Source organism: Anomaloglossus baeobatrachus, chromosome 6 (genome assembly GCF_048569485.1).
Source record: "Anomaloglossus baeobatrachus isolate aAnoBae1 chromosome 6, aAnoBae1.hap1, whole genome shotgun sequence".
NCBI classification, from domain to species: domain Eukaryota; kingdom Metazoa; phylum Chordata; class Amphibia; order Anura; family Aromobatidae; genus Anomaloglossus; species Anomaloglossus baeobatrachus.
In genome coordinates this window covers 361,441,141-361,461,099 of record NC_134358.1, presented here as the reverse complement: position 1 = coordinate 361,461,099, position 19,959 = coordinate 361,441,141, and positions in this window count along the sequence as shown.

Here is a 19,959-nt window from a genome sequence, read left to right as displayed (position 1 = left end):
TTTGCTATCACTATAGCTTATTAAAAACAGAGCAGGAGGGTATCACGCAGAGGTGCTGCACATAGATTTGCACCAGTGGGGCACTAATGGAGTACAACAGCCACTTCTTGTATGCCACTAAGTTTACTCAATTTTTAGTATTATAATGTCTTAGAAACAATGAGTTTGAGTGTGCAATGCAGGTAGACGTGCTGCAAATATCTTTGCACTAGTGGGACAATACAGAAGTCCAACAGCCAGTTCTTGTATGCCACTAAATGGCAGCATTTTTTGCTATCATTATTGCTTATTAAAAACAGAGCAGGAGCGTGTCATGCAGAGGTGCTGGAAATAGCTTGGCACCAGTGGGACAATAATGGAATACAACAGCCAGTTCTTGTATGCCACTAAATGGCAGCATTTTGTGCTATCATTATAGTTTATTAAAAACAGAGCATTAGCGTGTCATGCAGAGGTGCTGCACATAGATTTGCACAAGTGGGGCACTAATGGAGTACAACAGCCAGTTCTTGTATGCCACTAAATGGCAGCATTTTTTGCTATCATTATAGCTTATTAAAAACAGAGCAGGAGGGTGTCATGCAGAGGTGCTGCACATAGATTTGCACCAGTGGGGCACTGATGAAGTACAACAGCCAGTTCTTGTATGCCACTAAATGGCAGCATTTTTTGCTATCATTATAGCTTATTAAAAACAGAGCAGGAGCGTGTCATGCAGAGGTGCTAGAAATAGCTTGGCACCAGTGGGACAATAATGGAATACAACAGTCAGTTCTTGTATGCCACTAAATGGCAGCATTTTTTGCTATCATTATAGCTTATTAAAAACAGAGCAGGAGGGTGTCATGCAGAGGTGCTGCACATAAATTTGCACCAGTGGGGCACTAATGGAGTACAACAGCCAGTTCTTGTATGCCACTAAATGGCAGCACTTTTGCTATCATTATAGCTTATTAAAAACAGAGCAGGAGGGTGTCATGCAGAGGTGCTGCACATAGATTTGCACCAGTGGGGCACTAATGGAGTACAACAGCCAGTTCTTGTATGCCACTAAATGGCAGCATTTTTTGCTATCATTATAGATTATTAAAAACAGAGCAGGAGGGTGTCATGCAGAGGTGCTGCACATAGATTTGCACCAGTGGGGCACTAATGGAGTACAACAGCCAGTTCTTGTATGCCACTAAATGGCAGCATTTTTGCTATCATTATAGCTTATTAAAAACAGAGTAGGAGGGTGTCATGCAGAGGTGCTGCACATAGATTTCCACCAGTGGGGCACTAATGGAGTATAACAGCCAGTTCTTGTATGCCACTAAATGGCAGCATTTTTTGCTATCATTATAGCTTATTAAAAACAGAGCCGGAGGTTGTCATGCAGAGGTGCTGCACATAGATTTGCACCAGTGGGGCACTAATGGAGTACAACAGCCAGTTCTTGTATGCCACTAAGTGGCAGCATTTTTGCTATCATTATAACTTTTTAAAAACAGAGCAGGAGGGTGTCATGCAGAGGTGCTGCACATAGATTTGCACCAGTGGGGCACTAATGAAGTACAACAGCCAGTTCTTGTATGCCACTAAATGGCAGCATTTTTTGCTATCATTATAGCTTATTAAAAACAGAGCAGGAGGGTGTCATGCAGAGGTGCTGCACATAGATTTGCACCAGTGGGGCACTGATGAAGTACAACAGCCAGTTCTTGTATGCCACTAAATGGCAGCATTTTTTGCTATCATTATAGCTTATTAAAAACAGAGCAGGAACGTGTCATGCAGAGGTGCTAGAAATAGCTTGGCACCAGTGGGACAATAATGGAATACAACAGCCAGTTCTTGTATGCCACTAAATGGCAGCATTTTTTGCTATCATTATAGCTTATTAAAAACAGAGCAGGAGGGTGTCATGCAGAGGTGCTGCACATAAATTTGCACCAGTGGGGCACTAATGGAGTACAACAGCCAGTTCTTGTATGCCACTAAATGGCAGCATTTTTGCTATCATTATAGCTTATTAAAAACAGAGCAGGAGGGTGTCATGCAGAGGTGCTGCACATAGATTTGCACCAGTGGGACACTAATGGAGTACAACAGCCAGTTGTTGTATGCCACTAAATGGCAGCATTTTTTGCTATCATTATAGCTTATTAAAAACAGAGCAGGAGGGTGTCATGCAGAGGTGCTGCACATAGATTTGCACCAGTGGGGCACTAATGGAGTACAACAGCCAGTTCTTGTATGCCACTAAATGGCAGCATTTTTGCTATCATTATAGCTTATTAAAAACAGAGCAGGAGGGTGTCATGCAGAGGTGCTGCACATAGATTTCCACCAGTAGGGCACTAATGGAGTATAACAGCCAGTTCTTGTATGCCACTAAATGGCAGCATTTTTGCTATCATTATAGCTTATTAAAAACAGAGCAGGAGGGTGTCATGCAGAGGTGCTGCACATAGATTTGCACCAGTGGGGCACTAATGGAGTACAACAGCCAGTTGTTGTATGCCACTAAATGGCAGCATTTTTTGCTATCATTATAGCTTATTAAAAACAGAGCAGGAGGGTGTCATGCAGAGGTGCTAGAAATAGCTTGGCACCAGTGGGACAATAATGGATTACAACAGCCAGTTCTTGTATGCCACTAAATGGCAGCATTTTTTGCTATCATTATAGCTTATTAAAAACAGAGCAGGAGGGTGTCATGCAGAGGTGCTGCACATAGATTGGCACCAGTGGGGCACTGATAAAGTACAACAGCCAGTTCTTGTATGCCACTAAATGGCAGCATTTTTTGCTATCATTATAGCTTATTAAAAACAGAGCAGGAGGGTGTCATGCAGAGGTGCTGCACATAGATTTGCACCAGTGGGGCACTAATGGAGTACAACAGCCAGTTCTTGTATGCCACTAAATGGCAGCATTTTTGCTATCATTATAGCTTATTAAAAACAGAGCAGGAGGGTGTCATGCAGAGGTGCTGCACATAGATTTCCACCAGTAGGGCACTAATGGAGTATAACAGCCAGTTCTTGTATGCCACTAAATGGCAGCATTTTTGCTATCATTATAGCTTATTAAAAACAGAGCAGGAGGGTGTCATGCAGAGGTGCTGCACATAGATTTGCACCAGTGGGACACTAATGGAGTACAACAGCCAGTTGTTGTATGCCACTAAATGGCAGCATTTTTTGCTATCATTATAGCTTATTAAAAACAGAGCAGGAGGGTGTCATGCAGAGGTGCTAGAAATAGCTTGGCACCAGTGGGACAATAATGGATTACAACAGCCAGTTCTTGTATGCCACTAAATGGCAGCATTTTTTGCTATCATTATAGCTTATTAAAAACAGAGCAGGAGGGTGTCATGCAGAGGTGCTGCACATAGATTGGCACCAGTGGGGCACTGATAAAGTACAACAGCCAGTTCTTGTATGCCACTAAATGGCAGTATTTTTTGCTATCATTATAGCTTATTAAAAACAGAGCAGGAGCGTGTCATGCAGAGGTGCTAGAAATAGCTTGGCACCAGTGGGACAATAATGGAATACAACAACCAGTTCTTGTATGCCACTAAATGGCAGCATTTTTTGCTATCATTATAGCTTATTAAAAACAGAGCAGGAGGGTGTCATGCAGAGGTGCTTCACATAGATTTGCACCAGTGGGGCACTAATGAAGTACAACAGCCAGTTCTTGTATGCCACTAAAGCTGGTGTCACACTAAGCGACAGCGACAACGACGTCGCTGTTACGTCACCATTTTCGGTGACGTAACAGCGACCTTGTAAGTCGCTGTTATGATCGCTGCTTAGCTGTCAAACACAGCAGAAGCAGCGATCATAACTTCGCTGTGCTACTTGTGCAGAGAGCAGGGAGCCGCGCTTAGCGCTGGCTCCTTGCTCTCCTAGGTACAGTACACATCGGGTTAATTAACCCGATGTGTGCTGCAGCTACATGTCACAGTGCAGAGAGCAAGGAGCCGCGCGCACTGCTTAGCGCTGGCTCCTTGCTCTCCTTGCTACAGTATACATCGGGTTAATTATCCGATGCATACTGCAGCCACATGTCACAGTGCAGGAGCCGGCACTGGCAGCAAGAGCGGAGGCTGGTAACCAGCGTAAACATCGGGTAACTAGGGAAAGGTCTTCCCTTGGTTACCCGATGTTTACGCTGGTTACAGCTTACCGCAGCTGCCAGTGCCGGCTCCTGATCGCTTCATTTCGTCGCTCTCTCGCTGTCACACACAGCGATGTGTGTGTCACAGCGGGAGAGTGACGACCAAAAAATGAAGCTGGACATTCAGCAACGACCGGCGACCTCACAGCAGGGGCCAGGTCGTTGCTGGATGTCACACACAGCGACAGCGACGGGACGTCGCTGCCACGTCACAGAAAATGGTGACGTAGCAGCGACGTCGTTGTCGTCGTCGTTATGTGTGACACCAGCTTTAGTTTACTCAATTTTTGGTATCATAATGTCTTAGTAACAATGAGTTTGAGTGTGCAATGCAGGTAGACGTGCTCCAAATATCTTTGCACTAGTAAGACAATACAGAAGTCCAACAGCCAGTTCTTTTATGCCACTAAATGGCAGCATTTTTTGCTATCATTATAGCTTATTAAAAACAGAGCAGGAGCGTGTCATGCAGAGGTACTAGAAATATCTTGGCACCAGTGGGACAATAATGGAATACAACAGCCAGTTCTTGTATGCCACTAAATGGCAGCATTTTTTGCTATCATTATAGCTTATTAAAAACTGAGCAGGAGCGTGTCATGCAGAGGTGCTAGAAATAGCTTGGCACCAGTGGGACAATAATGGAATACAACAGCCAGTTCTTGTATGCCACTAAATGGCAGCATTTTTTGCTATCATTATAGCTTATTAAAAACAGAGCAGGAGCGTGTCATGCAGAGGTGCTGCACATAGATTTGCACAAGTGGAGCACTAATGGAGTACAACAGCCAGTTCCTGTATGCCACTAAATGGCAGCATTTTTTGCTATCATTATAGCTTATTAAATACAGAGCAGGAGGGTGTCATGCAGAGGTGCTGCACATAGATTTGCACCAGTGGGGCACTAATGGAGTACAACAGCCAGTTCTTGTATGCCACTAAATGGCAGCATTTTTGCTATCATTATAGCTTATTAAAAACAGAGCAGGAGGGTGTCATGCAGAGGTGCTGCACATAGATTTGCACCAGTGGGGCACTAATGGAGTACAACAGCCAGTTCTTGTATGCCACTAAATGGCAGCATTTTTTGCTATCATTATAGCTTATTAAAAACAGAGCAGGAGGGTGTCATGCAGAGGTGCTGCACATAGATTTGCACCAGTGGGGCACTGATGAAGTACAACAGCCAGTTCTTGTATGCCACTAAATGGCAGCATTTTTTGCTATCATTATAGCTTATTAAAAACAGAGCAGGAACGTGTCATGCAGAGGTGCTAGAAATAGCTTGGCACCAGTGGGACAATAATGGAATACAACAGCCAGTTCTTGTATGCCACTAAATGGCAGCATTTTTTGCTATCATTATAGCTTATTAAAAACAGAGCAGGAGGGTGTCATGCAGAGGTGCTGCACATAAATTTGCACCAGTGGGGCACTAATGGAGTACAACAGCCAGTTCTTGTATGCCACTAAATGGCAGCATTTTTGCTATCATTATAGCTTATTAAAAACAGAGCAGGAGGGTGTCATGCAGAGGTGCTGCACATAGATTTGCACCAGTGGGACACTAATGGAGTACAACAGCCAGTTGTTGTATGCCACTAAATGGCAGCATTTTTTGCTATCATTATAGCTTATTAAAAACAGAGCAGGAGGGTGTCATGCAGAGGTGCTGCACATAGATTTGCACCAGTGGGGCACTAATGGAGTACAACAGCCAGTTCTTGTATGCCACTAAATGGCAGCATTTTTGCTATCATTATAGCTTATTAAAAACAGAGCAGGAGGGTGTCATGCAGAGGTGCTGCACATAGATTTCCACCAGTAGGGCACTAATGGAGTATAACAGCCAGTTCTTGTATGCCACTAAATGGCAGCATTTTTGCTATCATTATAGCTTATTAAAAACAGAGCAGGAGGGTGTCATGCAGAGGTGCTGCACATAGATTTGCACCAGTGGGACACTAATGGAGTACAACAGCCAGTTGTTGTATGCCACTAAATGGCAGCATTTTTTGCTATCATTATAGCTTATTAAAAACAGAGCAGGAGGGTGTCATGCAGAGGTGCTGCACATAAATTTGCACCAGTGGGGCACTAATGGAGTACAACAGCCAGTTCTTGTATGCCACTAAATGGCAGCATTTTTGCTATCATTATAGCTTATTAAAAACAGAGCAGGAGGGTGTCATGCAGAGGTGCTGCACATAGATTTGCACCAGTGGGACACTAATGGAGTACAACAGCCAGTTGTTGTATGCCACTAAATGGCAGCATTTTTTGCTATCATTATAGCTTATTAAAAACAGAGCAGGAGGGTGTCATGCAGAGGTGCTAGAAATAGCTTGGCACCAGTGGGACAATAATGGATTACAACAGCCAGTTCTTGTATGCCACTAAATGGCAGCATTTTTTGCTATCATTATAGCTTATTAAAAACAGAGCAGGAGGGTGTCATGCAGAGGTGCTGCACATAGATTGGCACCAGTGGGGCACTGATAAAGTACAACAGCCAGTTCTTGTATGCCACTAAATGGCAGCATTTTTTGCTATCATTATAGCTTATTAAAAACAGAGCAGGAGCGTGTCATGCAGAGGTGCTAGAAATAGCTTGGCACCAGTGGGACAATAATGGAATACAACAACCAGTTCTTGTATGCCACTAAATGGCAGCATTTTTTGCTATCATTATAGCTTATTAAAAACAGAGCAGGAGGGTGTCATGCAGAGGTGCTTCACATAGATTTGCACCAGTGGGGCACTAATGAAGTACAACAGCCAGTTCTTGTATGCCACTAAAGCTGGTGTCACACTAAGCGACAGCGACAACGACGTCGCTGTTACGTCACCATTTTCGGTGACGTAACAGCGACCTTGTAAGTCGCTGTTATGATCGCTGCTTAGCTGTCAAACACAGCAGAAGCAGCGATCATAACGTCGCTGTGCTACTTGTGCAGAGAGCAGGGAGCCGCGCTTAGCGCTGGCTCCTTGCTCTCCTAGGTACAGTACACATCGGGTTAATTAACCCGATGTGTGCTGCAGCTACATGTCACAGTGCAGAGAGCAAGGAGCCGCGCGCACTGCTTAGCGCTGGCTCCTTGCTCTCCTTGCTACAGTATACATCGGGTTAATTATCCGATGCATACTGCAGCCACATGTCACAGTGCAGGAGCCGGCACTGGCAGCAAGAGCGGAGGCTGGTAACCAGCGTAAACATCGGGTAACTAGGGAAAGGTCTTCCCTTGGTTACCCGATGTTTACGCTGGTTACAGCTTACCGCAGCTGCCAGTGCCGGCTCCTGATCGCTTCATTTCGTCGCTCTCTCGCTGTCACACACAGCGATGTGTGTGTCACAGCGGGAGAGTGACGACCAAAAAATGAAGCTGGACATTCAGCAACGACCGGCGACCTCACAGCAGGGGCCAGGTCGTTGCTGGATGTCACACACAGCGACAGCGACGGGACGTCGCTGCCACGTCACAGAAAATGGTGACGTAGCAGCGACGTCGTTGTCGTCGTCGTTATGTGTGACACCAGCTTTAGTTTACTCAATTTTTGGTATCATAATGTCTTAGTAACAATGAGTTTGAGTGTGCAATGCAGGTAGACGTGCTCCAAATATCTTTGCACTAGTAAGACAATACAGAAGTCCAACAGCCAGTTCTTTTATGCCACTAAATGGCAGCATTTTTTGCTATCATTATAGCTTATTAAAAACAGAGCAGGAGTGTGTCATGCAGAGGTACTAGAAATATCTTGGCACCAGTGGGACAATAATGGAATACAACAGCCAGTTCTTGTATGCCACTAAATGGCAGCATTTTTTGCTATCATTATAGCTTATTAAAAACAGAGCAGGAGCGTGTCATGCAGAGGTGCTGCACATAGATTTGCACAAGTGGAGCACTAATGGAGTACAACAGCCAGTTCCTGTATGCCACTAAATGGCAGCATTTTTTGCTATCATTATAGCTTATTAAATACAGAGCAGGAGGGTGTCATGCAGAGGTGCTGCACATAGATTTGCACCAGTGGGGCACTGATAAAGTACAACAGCCAGTTCTTGTATGCCACTAAATGGCAGCATTTTTTGCTATCATTATAGCTTATTAAAAACAGAGCAGGAGCGTGTCATGCAGAGGTGCTAGAAATAGCTTGGCACCAGTGGGACAATAATGGAATACAACAGCTAGTTCTTGTATGCCACTAAATGGCAGCATTTTTTGCTATCATTATAGCTTATTAAAAACAGAGCAGGAGGGTGTCATGCAGAGGTGCTGCACATAGATTTGAACCAGTGGGGCACTAATGGAGTACAACAGCCAGTTCTTGTATGCCACTAAATGGCAGCATTTTTTGCTATCATTATAGCTTATTAAAAACAGAGCAGGAGTGCGTCATGCAGAGGTGCTAGAAATAGCTTGGCACCAGTGGGACAATAATGGAATACAACAGCCAGTTCTTGTATGCCACTAAATGGCAGCATTTTTTGCTATCATTATAACTTATTAAAAACAGAGCAGGAGGGTGTCATGCAGAGGTGCTGCACATAGATTTGCACAAGTGGGGCACTAATGGAGTACAACAGCCAGTGCTTGTATGCCACTAAATGGCAGCATTTTTTGCTATCATTATAGCTTATTAAAAACAGAGCAGGAGCGTGTCATGCAGAGGTGCTAGAAATAGCTTGGCACCAGTGGGACAATAATGGAATACAACAGCCAGTTCTTGTATGCCACTAAATGGCAGCATTTTTTGCTATCATTATAGCTTATTAAAAGCAGAGCAGGAGTGTGTCATGCAGAGGTGCTGCACATAGATTTGCACCAGTGGGGCACTAATGGAGTACAACAGCCAGTTCTTGTATGCCACTAAATGGCAGCATTTTTTGCTATCATTATAGCTTATTAAAAACAGAGCAGGAGCGTGTCATGCAGAGGTGCTAGAAATTGCTTGGCACCAGTGGGACAATAATGGATTACAACAGCCAGTTCTTGTATGCCACTAAATGGCAGCATTTTTTGCTATCATTATAGCTTATTAAAAACAAAGCAGGAGGGTGTCATGCAGAGGTGCTGCACATAGATTTGCACCAGTGGGCACTAATGGAGTACAACAGCCACTTCTTGTATGCCACTAAGTTTACTCAATTTTTGGTATTATAATGTCTTAGTAACAATGAGTTTGAGTGTGCAATGCAGGTAGACGTGCTGCAAATATCTTTGCACTAGTGGGACAATACAGAAGTCCAACAGCCAGTTCTTGTATGCCACTAAATGGTAGCATTTTTTGCTATCATTATAGCCTATTAAAAACAGAGCAGGAGGGTGTCATGCAGAGGTGCTGCACATAGATTTGCACCAGTGGGGCACTAATGAAGTACAACAGCCAGTTCTTGTATGCCACTAAGTTTACTCAATTTTTGGTATTATAATGTCTTAGTAACAATGAGTTTGAGTGTGCAATGGAGGTAGACGTGCTGCAAATATCTTTGCACTAGTGGGACAATACAGAAGTCCAACAGCCACGTTTATGTGGCGCCCTAGGACCTGGTCGCCACAGCAGCATTGCCCTCCCAAAGGGTTAATGCTGAGCCTGGAGGTAATTGGGAGATCCATTGGCCAGCAGGTTTAACACCCAACACAGTTCTCCCTCCGGCCAGCAGGGGGAGCTCTGAACCTGGAATTCCAGGGAGCCTTCCTCTACCTGACCAGAGGGAGGAAGTGCAGCCAGTCTGAAGGGAGTAGTGAAAGTGAACAGACGCAGAGTGAGCTGTCCTGTGAATCTGGGGCCTAGAGCTGGAGCAGCTTGGCCCAGAGAAGCAGGAATAGCTGAGAGGCAGCAGAGAGACTCAGACATCGGAGTCTGTGGTTGCCAGGGTATAAAATCCGTCCCTGGTAGCCGAGTCCGAAGGGCAGGAGAGCTGCAAGCCCCTGGCCCAGAAAGATCCAAGGTACAGCTGCAGCATCAGGGCCCGGTGTGGACTCCAGCGGAGAAGCACCAGAGAGAGGGTCTGCGCAGCCACCTACAGAAAGAAGGGACGTGCCATCGGTCCCAGCAGCAAAGAGGGCCATTGCTGGATTCAGAGAAGCAGGGTCCTATCATCACAAAGCAAAGTACAGGAGTAGGCCTCATACTCAGCTGGCCAGAAAGATCATCCCAAGTACTTCCAGGCCGACCGGATCCCCATCACCACCTGTAACGGTCTCCCAGGACTGGACTGTTCCCAGAGTAAAAGAGGAAAAGGTAAAGAGACTGTTGTTTGTGCCTGGTTCTTTCCTCGCCTGTCGGCCCTGCACCGTGTTAGCCACACAACACCATAGACTTTCACGGGCACCAACGGTATCCCGGGGCATCGCTCCACCTGTGGGGAGCAGTACCATCATAGCTGTCATAACATCACCCCGGAGTTCTCCCATAACAGCGGCGGCTTAATAGCCGCATACCACAGGTGGCGTCACGAACATTAACTCTAACTCATCAGCCACATATTCAACTGACACCCACCAGGGCCACGGAGCCGGGCCCAGCCACCACTGACTACCACCGGACTAGTCCGGCCCGGCACCGGGTGTCCCATAGCCCTGGGGTGGGCGAGTCAACTTTTGGCGTCACGAACAGGATTTCGTGCCCGGTTCCACCGGGTACTGTGCGCCTGAATAATTGCGCTTTAAAGACTGTATTACTGCGTGTTTCACTGTTTGAAAACTGCCGCCGCCATTATCCTCACTGAGCGCAGGAAGAAGGGGGGCGTGCCTGACAAAGAGCGCGAAGGGAGCGCGCCATCAGAGCAGAGCGCTGTTAACCCCGCGCGACCCGGAAGGAAATTTGAAAAGTGAACGGAGCCTGGTAAGGTTCACTAAGGGGGAGGAAGATGTCCGACGCAGAGGGAGGGCAGGTGGCTGCCATAGCCCGAGACGCCGCAGCGCCCGCCGAAGCGATCCCTGTCGCCGTCGCCCCATCCCCCGCTGTAGCGCCGGTAATGCCGATCACCATGCCGTACATACCGGGCGCAGAATGGCTGCCGCAGTATTCCGGGGAGTCCCATACCTTGAGCGACTTCAGAGAAAGCCTGCACAGCTTATTCCGGGTGTATCCGCTGACTGAGAGCCAGAAGGTGGGCATATTAATGGGACAGCTAGCCGGCGCAGCCCAGCGTGAAGTGAAGTCCTGGCCTGATACAGATAAAGGGACAGTAACCCAGATACTGGCCAAGCTAAAGAGTACTTTTGACACCCGCACCGCAGCAGAGATAAAGATGAGATTCTTTGGGTGCAAGCAGCGGCCCACAGACAGCATAAGGGACTATGCCTTAAACCTGCAGGAGGCCCTGAAAGCGGTTAAACAAGTGGACCCAGAGAGTGTACGTGAAGAACACAAACTCCTAACTGAGCAGTTCATAGAGGGGCTCCTGTCAGATGCCCACAGGACCCAGCTGCGTATCATGGTCCTGCAGAACCCTGCTCTGGACTTTGCAAAGTTTAAGGACCAGGCCATCCGGGTACTGAGAGAATCTACACCGAATGACCCAGTGCCCCTCCGGCCTCTTGCTATCACGTACCCCGGGGTGGTGCCTGCAACACGAGCCACTGCAGGGGCTGAGGCGCAGTCCCTGGATAAGGATCCCACTGCAGAGCTCAGACAGCAGTTCCAGGAGCTGACCAAGACTGTAGCTGCCCTTGCCAAGATCGTGCAGTCCCTACAAGTGACCCCATCGCCTGCAAAAATCGAGTTGGCCTCCAGCCCAGATGACGTCCCATGGATGCGACAGAGGAGGGTTCCGCCGACCCGAGGCAGAGACACAGACCGGTATGATTCAACGGGACAACCGATCTGCCGCCGCTGCAGCCAGGCGGGCCACATTGCACGATACTGTCCTTTAAATGGGCCGAGCCTGGGGCCAGGAGCCGACCCCCAGGTGTAAGGAAGCCCGGCTCAACCCCCAGCCGCAGCAAGTATGTGGGAGGACGACCGGTCCTTCCTATTGTGCTGGATGGGATCCCTTTGAATGCCCTCCTGGATACTGGGTCCCAGGTAACGACCATCCCCTATAAACTGTACAAAAGATATTGGGCTGATTCAGACATTGACCATGGCCCAGATGATGATTTAACAATTGTGGCCAGTAATGGTCAGCCCTTACCTCAAATTGGGTATAAAGAAGTAACCATTAAAGTGGGGCGGGTGGAATTGCCATGTCAGGGGATGATAATTGTAGATATTGATCGCAAAGAATCTGACCCGCTGGTAACCATTGGTACAAATGTGATAGAAAATTGTATTGCCGAAGTGATAATTTTGTTGCAGCAGGCGTCTGAAACTGCCAGCTCCGGGCAGCAGCGTGCCCTACAGAGGGAGATCAGAGCCCTGATGAGGAGGCAGCAGGTGGAGCTGGCCGGAGGAGAAATTGGCAGTGTGAGGGTAAGTGACCCCCTACCCATTGCAATACCCCCAAGAAGTGAAATGTTGATATGGTGTCGGGCAGCAATAGGCCTCAAGGGTCAGGATTACCATGCCTTGGTAGAACCGGTGTATTCAGACAGTAGGCCTGGAGTCCTGATAGCCAGAGGGGTAGCAGACGTCCGCAAGGGGAGAGTGCCCATCCGTGTCCTGAATTGTGGGGAGGAGGAAGCCAAATTGCCCCGGTACGCCACTGTAGCAAAACTGTACACTGTCAGCAACAACACCATCAAAGCAGTGGAACCCTTGATCCCGTCCGACCAGGCGGAAGACAAGGGCTCCAAGGGGCAGCTGGAAGACTGGTGCCAAAACTTACATGTGGGCACCGACTCCACCCCCTCACACCAAAAGAATGGGGTTTACCGGGTGGTACAGGAGTACGAGCGGGTCTTCAGCAAACACCCCCTAGATTTTGGGCAGGTGAAAGGGGTTAAACATCAAATCCCCACGGGTGATCATCCCCCCGTTAAAGAGAGATACCGCCCTGTACCCCCCGCACAGTATCAGCGTGCCAAAGAAATGTTACGGGAAATGAAGGAGGCTGGGGTTATCAGAGATAGTTGTAGCCCCTGGGCAGCTCCACTAGTGCTCGTAAAGAAAAAGGATGGTACAATGAGAATGTGTGTAGATTACAGGCAAATTAACCGCATTACACATAAAGATGCTTATCCCCTACCCAGAATAGAGGAGTCACTAACAGCCTTAAAGTCAGCTAACTATTTCTCCACCTTGGATCTCACCAGTGGGTATTGGCAGGTTCCCGTGGCAGAGGCGGACAAGGAGAAGACTGCATTCACGACGCCGATGGGCCTCTGCGAGTTCAACTGCATGCCATTCGGGCTCTGCAACGCCCCAGGGACATTCCAACGGTTGATGGAGTGCTGCTTGGGCCACCACAACTTCGAAACCGTGCTGTTGTACCTGGATGACGTCATAGTCTACTCCAAGACTTATGAAGACCACCTGAAGCACTTAGCAGAAGTGTTCGAGTCTTTGTCAAAATATGGCCTGAAGATCAAGCCGTCCAAATGTCACCTCTTGAAGCCAAAGGTACAGTACCTGGGTCATGTGGTCAGCGCAGAAGGTGTGGCACCTGATCCGGAGAAAGTCACCGTAATCAAGGACTGGCCAAGACCCACCACGGTAAAGGAGGTGCGGCAGTTCCTTGGGCTGGTGGGCTACTACCGAAGGTTCATTGATGGTTTCACCAAGATAGCAGCGCCCCTTCAAGATCTCCTGGTGGGCCAACCAAAGCAGGCTAAGAAGCAGAGCCCTCCATTTGAATGGAGCAGCCAACTAGAAACCTCCTTTGTCCAGCTGAAAGGGGCTCTCACGGGAGAAGAAATTCTGGCCTACCCTGACTACAGCCAGCCGTTTGTACTGTATACAGACGCCAGCAACGTGGGCCTGGGAGCCGTTTTGTCCCAGGTGCAGGGAGGCAGGGAGAAGGTGATAGCGTACGCCAGTAGGAAGCTTCGGCCCACAGAAAGGAATCCAGAAAATTACAGTTCCTTCAAGCTGGAGTTCCTCGCTATTGTTTGGGCAGTGACTGAACGCTTCAAACACTATCTGGCGTCGGCCAAGTTCACCATCTTCACGGACAACAATCCGTTGACACACCTGGCAACAGCCAAGTTAGGGGCGTTGGAACAGCGATGGATGGCCCGGCTGTCTAACTTTGACTTTACCATCAAGTACCGGGCTGGCAAGAAGAATAACAATGCTGATGCGCTGTCCAGAATGCCTCACTTACCCGAATCTGGAGAAGACCTGGATGAACTCGAAGAGATAGAGTTACCGGCTTTCCATCATCAGGGCGTTTCCCAGTGTGAGCATGCTGTGGGAGTGAAGCGCTCGAGCCAACACGAGGTCCCGGTTAACCCATTACTCCACCATAATTGGGAAGAGACACAGAACGGTGACCCGGCGGTGCGACTGGTCAAAGAAAAGCTAGCACAAGCTGAGACTCATCTTGGTCCAGATGCTCCAGAAGAAGCCCAGCAGTTGTGGAAAGAGAGGGGACGACTGTTCACCTACCAAGGCAAGCTCTGCAAGAGACACGTCAACTGGCGAACAAATGAACTTGTCTGGCAGATCGTGGTTCCGCAGAGGGATGCTCCAATGGTCCTAGCAGCTTATCATGATAACGCAGGCCACTTTGGGTGGAAGAAGTTGGAGGCCCTACTCCGTGATCGGTTCTATTGGGTGCACATGAGAAAGGTGATCGAGAAGTGGTGCCGAGACTGTGGCCCGTGTAACCTGAGGCGGAAGGATGATGCCAGCCAAAGGTCTCCCCTACAGCCAATTGTTACGAAGCAGCCCCTGGAGTTGGTGGCCCTGGACCACGTGAAGTTAACACCAAGCCGGTCAGGCTATGTGTACGCCCTCACAATTGTGGACCATTACTCTCGTTTCCTGGTAGTAGTGCCTGTGAAGGACCAGACAGCCAGAACAGCAGCTAAAGCGTTCCAGGCATCCTTTTGCCGGCCTCACGGTTATCCGGAAAGGGTACTGACCGATCAAGGCCCTGCGTTCGAGGCGGAGGTGTTCCAAGAGTTTTGTAACATGTACGGTTGTAAGAAAATCAGAACAACACCGTACCACCCCCAAACCAATGGACTGTGCGAGAAAATGAACCATGTGGTTATTGATATGCTGAAGACTCTACCTCTGGAAGAAAGGAACCAATGGCCAGAGAAGCTGCCAGATCTGGTCGACCTGTACAACCATATCCCAGTAAATTCGACCAACTGCAGCCCCGCTTACCTGATGCGAGCCAGACCTGGCAGGTTGCCTGTAGACTTTGAGATGGGGACTGTGTCGCCTGAGGCGGTTCAAGAAATAGAGGATTGGGATACAGAACGGCAGCAGCAGTACCGTAAGGTCCAGGAATGCGTAGAGAGGAGCCTGTCTCAAGCCAGAACAAGACAAGAGCAGCAGTACAATCAAACGGCCCCAGCAACTCCCTTAGCACCTGGAGAACAAGTCCTCAAGAAGAAGCGGAGGACGCATAAATTGGATGATCAGTGGGAGAACGAGCCCTACACCATTATCCCCTCCAACTTTGACAACAGTAAGGTGTGCCTCATAAGCAAGGACGAAGGCAAGACTTGTCAAGCAATATCCAGAGACCGCCTGAAGACGTGCCCTGAGCGGTGCAAAGTTCAAAGGGAAGTGGAGGAAGTTCGAGAAGAAGGGGAAGAGATGATACAAACGATCCTCGGCAAATTCCCCAAGACTTGGACCCGCATAAATGGTGCCGTAGTGGTACCGGTCCTGACGTTCCCACAGTTGGTCGAGCCAGAAACAGAACAGGTTCCGGATCCACCCAAAGAACCGTCCGCCCCGACACGCGGTGACACGCCAGCAGTGGAACAGGAGGATCAACCCCCTGTCAGTGGTGAACCTGTCATACCCTTGGCGACTCCTAGACCACATAGGCAATCATCATGCATACCTATCGGGGTTAGGCCTACCGGTAGTGCTGAGATAGGAGACACACTAAGTAGTCAGGAACAAACACCAGAGCTACGCAGGTCTCAACGCAGCACTCGGGGACAACCCCCTCTAAGGTATAGGGAATCAACTATATAAAGAAAGAGTATTTATTAGAATGTAAATAGTTATGTGAAAAGTCTGTAATGTCGTGTACAAAATGTTTTTTTTTTGTGATCGCGAAATTGGACAATTGGGCCACTGGACTATGGGTGGCCAACACCTAAATTGTTTATAGTTAGCACCAGTGTGCTCAACACCCCTGAAGAAAAACCCGTCCGGCGTGCATAGAGTGGGGTCATCAATGCTCTGACGCACGCCCAGAGCCTACGTTGGGGGTTTGATCGCGGCGGGTCCCCCATGGAGCAGTGTAATGGACACCCGGCAGGGAGCCACACTGGACTCTTATAGTACTGTCTGAAGTTGTAACGTTAAAAATAATGTGCCTCCCATATTGGGATGAAATGTATGACATGTTATGTTTTGTTTCCACAGTCCGGGAGTACTGAATTTAACTAAGGGGGAGTGTGGCGCCCTAGGACCTGGTCGCCACAGCAGCATTGCCCTCCCAAAGGGTTAATGCTGAGCCTGGAGGTAATTGGGAGATCCATTGGCCAGCAGGTTTAACACCCAACACAGTTCTCCCTCCGGCCAGCAGGGGGAGCTCTGAACCTGGAATTCCAGGGAGCCTTCCTCTACCTGACCAGAGGGAGGAAGTGCAGCCAGTCTGAAGGGAGTAGTGAAAGTGAACAGACGCAGAGTGAGCTGTCCTGTGAATCTGGGGCCTAGAGCTGGAGCAGCTTGGCCCAGAGAAGCAGGAATAGCTGAGAGGCAGCAGAGAGACTCAGACATCGGAGTCTGTGGTTGCCAGGGTATAAAATCCGTCCCTGGTAGCCGAGTCCGAAGGGCAGGAGAGCTGCAAGCCCCTGGCCCAGAAAGATCCAAGGTACAGCTGCAGCATCAGGGCCCGGTGTGGACTCCAGCGGAGAAGCACCAGAGAGAGGGTCTGCGCAGCCACCTACAGAAAGAAGGGACGTGCCATCGGTCCCAGCAGCAAAGAGGGCCATTGCTGGATTCAGAGAAGCAGGGTCCTATCATCACAAAGCAAAGTACAGGAGTAGGCCTCATACTCAGCTGGCCAGAAAGATCATCCCAAGTACTTCCAGGCCGACCGGATCCCCATCACCACCTGTAACGGTCTCCCAGGACTGGACTGTTCCCAGAGTAAAAGAGGAAAAGGTAAAGAGACTGTTGTTTGTGCCTGGTTCTTTCCTCGCCTGTCGGCCCTGCACCGTGTTAGCCACACAACACCATAGACTTTCACGGGCACCAACGGTATCCCGGGGCATCGCTCCACCTGTGGGGAGCAGTACCATCATAGCTGTCATAACATCACCCCGGAGTTCTCCCATAACAGCGGCGGCTTAATAGCCGCATACCACAGGTGGCGTCACGAACATTAACTCTAACTCATCAGCCACATATTCAACTGACACCCACCAGGGCCACGGAGCCGGGCCCAGCCACCACTGACTACCACCGGACTAGTCCGGCCCGGCACCGGGTGTCCCATAGCCCTGGGGTGGGCGAGTCAACTTTTGGCGTCACGAACAGGATTTCGTGCCCGGTTCCACCGGGTACTGTGCGCCTGAATAATTGCGCTTTAAAGACTGTATTACTGCGTGTTTCACTGTTTGAAAACTGCCGCCGCCATTATCCTCACTGAGCGCAGGAAGAAGGGGGGCGTGCCTGACAAAGAGCGCGAAGGGAGCGCGCCATCAGAGCAGAGCGCTGTTAACCCCGCGCGACCCGGAAGGAAATTTGAAAAGTGAACGGAGCCTGGTAAGGTTCACTAAGGGGGAGGAAGATGTCCGACGCAGAGGGAGGGCAGGTGGCTGCCATAGCCCGAGACGCCGCAGCGCCCGCCGAAGCGATCCCTGTCGCCGTCGCCCCATCCCCCGCTGTAGCGCCGGTAATGCCGATCACCATGCCGTACATACCGGGCGCAGAATGGCTGCCGCAGTATTCCGGGGAGTCCCATACCTTGAGCGACTTCAGAGAAAGCCTGCACAGCTTATTCCGGGTGTATCCGCTGACTGAGAGCCAGAAGGTGGGCATATTAATGGGACAGCTAGCCGGCGCAGCCCAGCGTGAAGTGAAGTCCTGGCCTGATACAGATAAAGGGACAGTAACCCAGATACTGGCCAAGCTAAAGAGTACTTTTGACACCCGCACCGCAGCAGAGATAAAGATGAGATTCTTTGGGTGCAAGCAGCGGCCCACAGACAGCATAAGGGACTATGCCTTAAACCTGCAGGAGGCCCTGAAAGCGGTTAAACAAGTGGACCCAGAGAGTGTACGTGAAGAACACAAACTCCTAACTGAGCAGTTCATAGAGGGGCTCCTGTCAGATGCCCACAGGACCCAGCTGCGTATCATGGTCCTGCAGAACCCTGCTCTGGACTTTGCAAAGTTTAAGGACCAGGCCATCCGGGTACTGAGAGAATCTACACCGAATGACCCAGTGCCCCTCCGGCCTCTTGCTATCACGTACCCCGGGGTGGTGCCTGCAACACGAGCCACTGCAGGGGCTGAGGCGCAGTCCCTGGATAAGGATCCCACTGCAGAGCTCAGACAGCAGTTCCAGGAGCTGACCAAGACTGTAGCTGCCCTTGCCAAGATCGTGCAGTCCCTACAAGTGACCCCATCGCCTGCAAAAATCGAGTTGGCCTCCAGCCCAGATGACGTCCCATGGATGCGACAGAGGAGGGTTCCGCCGACCCGAGGCAGAGACACAGACCGGTATGATTCAACGGGACAACCGATCTGCCGCCGCTGCAGCCAGGCGGGCCACATTGCACGATACTGTCCTTTAAATGGGCCGAGCCTGGGGCCAGGAGCCGACCCCCAGGTGTAAGGAAGCCCGGCTCAACCCCCAGCCGCAGCAAGTATGTGGGAGGACGACCGGTCCTTCCTATTGTGCTGGATGGGATCCCTTTGAATGCCCTCCTGGATACTGGGTCCCAGGTAACGACCATCCCCTATAAACTGTACAAAAGATATTGGGCTGATTCAGACATTGACCATGGCCCAGATGATGATTTAACAATTGTGGCCAGTAATGGTCAGCCCTTACCTCAAATTGGGTATAAAGAAGTAACCATTAAAGTGGGGCGGGTGGAATTGCCATGTCAGGGGATGATAATTGTAGATATTGATCGCAAAGAATCTGACCCGCTGGTAACCATTGGTACAAATGTGATAGAAAATTGTATTGCCGAAGTGATAATTTTGTTGCAGCAGGCGTCTGAAACTGCCAGCTCCGGGCAGCAGCGTGCCCTACAGAGGGAGATCAGAGCCCTGATGAGGAGGCAGCAGGTGGAGCTGGCCGGAGGAGAAATTGGCAGTGTGAGGGTAAGTGACCCCCTACCCATTGCAATACCCCCAAGAAGTGAAATGTTGATATGGTGTCGGGCAGCAATAGGCCTCAAGGGTCAGGATTACCATGCCTTGGTAGAACCGGTGTATTCAGACAGTAGGCCTGGAGTCCTGATAGCCAGAGGGGTAGCAGACGTCCGCAAGGGGAGAGTGCCCATCCGTGTCCTGAATTGTGGGGAGGAGGAAGCCAAATTGCCCCGGTACGCCACTGTAGCAAAACTGTACACTGTCAGCAACAACACCATCAAAGCAGTGGAACCCTTGATCCCGTCCGACCAGGCGGAAGACAAGGGCTCCAAGGGGCAGCTGGAAGACTGGTGCCAAAACTTACATGTGGGCACCGACTCCACCCCCTCACACCAAAAGAATGGGGTTTACCGGGTGGTACAG